Here is a 5539-nt window from a genome sequence, read left to right as displayed (position 1 = left end):
CACACACACTCACACACACACACACACTCACACACTCACACACACTCACACTCTGCTTCTGCTCTCACCACTAACCCTTCCTGGAAGGAGGAGACCAGCTGCAGGAGCCCTGGCCCCAGGAAGGATGCCCTCACCCTGTCCTCTTACTTGGATGCCACCAAAACAGCCTCCGGCCTCGGCATCTGCAGGCTGGAGTGGTTCTGCAGGCCCCAGCAGAGGAGAGCAAAGATCAGCGGGAAGAAGACGCAGCCCACCAGGAAGAGCAGGGTCATGCCTACCTGCGGGGGAGAAGGTGGGAAAAGCTGTCGTGAGAACGCCTGAGCACAGTGTCCGCAGACTCAGGGATCCCATCACCCCAGTGCTTCTAACGTCCCATGGAATCCCTCCGTCTGTAACCATCAGAAGCCACCAGGCATAGCTCTTCCCTAACCTCTGGGATCCATATTGCACTTTAAATATCTCTCATTCAAGACAACTGGGCATCCTATTTTTCGTTATCAACCCAATTCCAACAGTGTCATTTTCCCTATAAACCCTGAAGCTGATCTGTCCCTCCTAGTCCATCTTACACCGTAAAGTCTCTTCTCTTTCTCCTTCAGCCCTGATGATGTGGGGAGTCTCCCTCAGCTCCACCCAGGCCACCCCATCCTCCACCAGCTCCCGGCTCTTCAGGCACCTCTCCCTCCTCCCAGGCCCTCCCCTCCGAGGAGCAAGGTGGAAGCTAGAGAGGGAGGCTGTCTCCCATCAGCACCCAGAGCGCCAACAAAAGAGGGGTGGTGGTGGTCAAATTATAAAGATATTTGAAATTTAAAAGTAACAGAAAAAAAACAACCCAAAGCATTATCCCATTTAAAACAATAACCCTGAAAACATATATTTACATCTATGTGATTTTTGTCTGGAAAAGCTTCCTCTCCCATCCACTCCAGGGAGAGGAGTGGGGAGGCCCCAAAGGGGGTGCAAGCAGTCAGGGCCTGCCGCCCTGCACCCCTTGAGCGTCGCTGAGGGGACTGCCTCAGGATGCAAGCAAAGTGTCAAAACTGCAAAGGCACGAGGGAGACCAGACCGCTCTGCTGAGGCGGTTGGAGAGGGCGGAGCGGCATTCTCCCATCGTGGGCTAGTGGAGGGTTTGGAATATGCAAGCCTCACATTGGCCCACCGCTTGGTACCTGTGCCCTATGATGTGCTTCCTAGAGGAGGGGCCTGCTCCGGCGGGAGTGGGGGGTTGGGGGGGAAGGGGAGGCTTTCTCTTGCAGAATTGGCCAGCTGCGTTTCAGGGGTGGAGCTGAAAGAGGAGAAAGGAAGAGGAAGGAGGGCAAAATAAGGACAGCGAAAGGAACAAAATAGAACCAGAGGCAGGGATACTTAGAACAGACTGACAGCGGGATTGGGGCGGGGGGGGCGGGGGGCTGTGAAGAGAATAGCCAAAGAGCATATGTGCATAGTCCATGGACACAGACCACAGTGTGGTGGGGGCCAGGGGAGGTGGGGGCGGGGGCATCTGTTATAGTGTCAACAATTAAAAAAAAAAGAAAAGAAGAATAGCATAAGCGGTTGTTGCTTAAAGGATAGTATAGGGCGGAGCATCGTCCCGATTAGCCAAGGTTTGGGTTCGATCCCGGAATAAAAGATGGAAGAGGACAATAGTTTAGTTAGACCGCAGTTTCTGGCGGGGGACCACCTGGGCGTCCGATTCCGACTCCACAGGTAATAGCAGAAACATTCTGTGTGGCTCCATTCGGATGAACTTCGAAACAGGCAAAATGCCTCCCGTGCAAAATCAGAAGCATTTAAGTTGGAGGAAGTTGTTGACTGAGAGGAGACTCCGTCCGGGGAGCCTTCTGAGCCCCAAATAAAGGCATGTCCTTATATGGATCACTGGTGTATACGCATGTAAACGTTCTCAAGAAATATTTTTAAATATATATATATTGATTTCAGAGAGGATGGGAGAGGGAGAGAGAGATAGAAACATCAATGATAAGAGAATCATTGATCAGCTGCCTCCTGCACACCCCCTACTGGGGATGGAGCCCACAACCCGGGCCTGTGCCCTTGACCGAATCAAACCTGAGACCCTTCAGTCCGCAGACTGACGCTCTATCCACTGAGCCAAACCGGCTAGGGCAGACTCCTATAATTTGTGCACTTTATTTAAATTAAGCTAGAATTTTAAAAATGGTAAAAAAAAAAAAAAACAACCAAAAACTAAAAAAACACACACACAGGCTCTTCCATTCCCAGAATGTTGGTGGGCCAATCTCTGTGAGCCTCAATTCTTCCTGTGAAGCTGGGAAAATAAAAATACCAGCTCAGTAAATGCTACCTATGTAAAATTTACTAGGGGCCAGACACTGCTCTGAGGGGCCAGACACTGTCATTTCCTCAAAACAGCATTGAGGGTAAGGATTATTATTGTGCCCATTGTACAGATGAGAAAACAGAGGCATGGAGAGGTTTGGTACCTTATCGTGGTTAAACTGTCAAGAAGTGAATGAGGCAGGGTTTTTCCCCATCCCACCAATACATAGAGAATGTATTGGTCTCTATAATGTTAAGCAGATGTAGAAAACTCATAAATTCATTTTTCTATAGGGTCTGAAAAATCAAATAAAAAGAAACAAAACACCATTGAATACAATTTGGACATATCAGTCACATTTTCATAGCTTATTTCTGTTCATGGCTCTTGCTTCCGTAGCTACTCCCTTTTCCCTCCTCTGGATAGTCTTCTGAAAATTAAAAGTTAAAATAAGGTTGTTTAAGATGAGGCCCCTGGTTGCCTAACCAGTATCCATTCTCATCGTCTTTCTTATTTTGTTGGGGAATAAATGTGTCTATTTAAAAAGAACACAACACTATATTTCCCAGCTTCCTTTGCAGTTAGAGGCCTGGCCAATATGATGTAAGCAAAAGTCATTATGTGGGATTATGAGGAGAGCTTTTTGAAAGGGAGTCAATGCAATGCAGTCACAAAGAACTAACTATAGGTGGTGCTTAAACTGAGGTTTGAGACCAGGCATGGCCTGGAGTTTGCGCTGTTATCTTCCCAGCTCCTTACAGGCTCATTGTGAGGATGAAATAGAAATAGTGTGTGTAAACTACTTGCACAGGCCTGTTAGCTACTATTATTATGAGCACTTGCAGTACACAAGGCACTGAAATACTAATATGCTTTGCAGGCATTCTCCCATTTTTTTAAATATATTTTTTATTGATTTTTTACAGAGAGGAAGGGAGAGGGATAGAGAGTTAGAAACATCGATGAGAGAGAAACATCGATCAGCTGCCTCCTGCACATCTCCTACTGGGGATGTGCCCGCAACCCAGGTACATGCCCTTGACCGGAATCAAACCTGGGACCCTTCAGTCCGCAGGCCGACGCTCTATCCACTGAGCCAAACCGGTTTTGGCACTACCATTTTTTTAAATAATATATTTTTATTGATTTCAGAGAGGGAGGGAGAGGGAGAGAGAGAAAGAAACATCAATAATGAGAGAGAATCACTGACCAAGCTGCCTCCTGCACGCCCCCCTGGGGATTGAGCCCGGAACCTGGCATGTGCCCTGACCGGGAATTGAACTGTGACCTCCTGGTTCATAGGTCAATGCTTAACCACTGAGACACTTGGGCCGGGCGACATTCTCTCGTTTAAGGATCATTACAATCTTACAAATAATCTCCCCATTTTAAAGCTGGGAAAACCGAGGCTCGGGGAAGTGAAATGACTTGCCCCCGGCTGCATCGTAAGCCGCAGAGCTAGGACTCAGGGTCGACATGACTGCTGCCTTCTAAGTTGGGAGAAGAGAGGAGAGGAAGAAAGGGGGGAGCAGCGGAAGGGGTGAAGAGCAGCACGCGGGAGACATTCCCCTCGCCCTCGGGTGCTAAGGGACAGCCGTTCTCCTCTGACCTGAGGCTTACCCTGGAAGAGAGAGCAAGAAAGGGAAGACTGCTGGGCCATGAGCTGGTAAGGTCAGGCCCCAGTTCCGTTAGAATCTGGACTCCTACGTTTCCTTCCTTCGTTAGTAATTTCTTCTAACAGTCCAAGGCTGCATGATCCTGTCTAAGAGATAAAGGATCAGGGGAGAAAAAGAAAGTTGTTCAGAGCACTGGCTTTTAACTTTTTTAACCATAACCACCAAGAGATACATTTTACTTCCTGACTCAGCACAGGCACACACATGCGAACTGAGCCCAAACTTCCTCCCCCGCTCACCGATCCTTGTGCAGTGCACTGGGGCGTTTTCTGTGTCGGTTTAATCTCCCCAAATTCTGGCCGTGCCCCACCCCATGAAGCCAATTTCACAAACCATTGTGAGTAACGACCCAAGTTGGAAAAACCTTGGTTTCTCAGCTTTTTTTTCATTAATGCTCTCCTACGGAGCCTGTTTTAGACATTTTGTTTCCTAATCGCCACTCTTTGTGAAATTCTGATAACAGATATACTGTATATCTGTGCTTTATATATAAAAAAGATTTTTTTTTTTTTGCCCTCCAATTTTTGCCCCCTTGGGGGCAATGTTACTCCTGTTGAGAATGCATTAGAGACATCATACCAACTCATTTTCTGGGCCTTTACACACCATCCCAACATCCAATGAGACTGTATTAATCCCATTCTACAGATGAGTAAGCCAAGGCCGAGAGGTTACATGAATGGCTGAGGACGGAAATGGCTGATAAGTAGATTGGGAATCCAGAGACCCACTGAGATCCTAGCTCCGCTGTTTAATTACCCGAAGGTCGTTTCCCCACACGGACAATGGTGAGATTGGTCCAAAGAAGTGTTTTCTGTGTGTTGTGGTTTTCTCCCGTTTGACCTAATAACATTTATACAGCACTGACTCATGTCAGTCACAAATCAACGCCCTTTGCGTGTATGAACTAATGTAACCCTCACAGTAACCTGAGAGGGAGGTGCCATGATTACTTCCCGTTACGGACGCGGGAACTGAGGCACAGAGAGGTTGCGTGATGCCCAGTCACACAGGTAGTACGAGGCAGAGCTGGCATTTGAGCCTAGAAGCCAGATTTCCAGGTACTTGCTTTTAACCATGTACTTAAAGGGAAGCTTTTATCACTCTAGAGATTAGAAAGCCATTATCCCTTGGTTCAAATGGACTGTCACAAAACATTAATAAGGTGAAGAAACTGCTCTAACATCCTAGCTCGATACTATCGCCGGCTCCAATCTGAGCGGGAGGCCTGCTCGCCGGTAAAGAAAAGGCCAGATAAGCCTGGACAGAGGTGCGGAAGGGCGCCTGGCAGCTCACGGGGCTCCTCCTGCAGGAGGCAGAAGTGCTGAAAGCGAATTGGAAAGAGCTGCTTTCCCGTGTGCATGTGCGCGTTCCTGCTGATCTGTGTCCCCCCTCAAATAAACCCAAGACGGGGTGCACTCCACACCCCGAGATCCCTTACCTGGGCGGTCCAGGGGTGTCCCAACACCCCCGGGGAGGGGCACGAGGCCAGGCACGGGGTGCAGCCACCTGCTTCCGAAGGCAGCACCCACAGGGGGCAGCGTGGGGTGGACTCAGGGCC

The 5539-nt window shown here is 48.7% G+C and overlaps 1 long non-coding RNA gene across 1 annotated transcript in view; it reads right to left on the bottom strand.

Annotated features, from left to right (window-relative positions):
* Positions 1 to 29: 29 nt before the first annotated feature.
* LOC106724047 overlaps positions 30 to 5539 on the bottom strand; it is a 6311-nt gene continuing 801 nt past the window's right edge. The window contains exons 2-3 of the long non-coding RNA XR_001359795.1: positions 3923 to 4064; positions 30 to 278 (exon numbers count right to left, since the gene is read on the bottom strand). This is a non-coding gene — a long non-coding RNA (uncharacterized LOC106724047). The remainder of the gene's footprint in view (positions 279 to 3922; positions 4065 to 5539) is intronic.

This window comes from Myotis brandtii, unplaced genomic scaffold (genome assembly GCF_000412655.1).
Source record: "Myotis brandtii unplaced genomic scaffold, ASM41265v1 scaffold698, whole genome shotgun sequence".
NCBI classification, from domain to species: domain Eukaryota; kingdom Metazoa; phylum Chordata; class Mammalia; order Chiroptera; family Vespertilionidae; genus Myotis; species Myotis brandtii.
The sequence above is the reverse complement of the archived record's forward strand: the minus strand, read 5'-3'. Positions and strand labels throughout refer to the sequence as shown.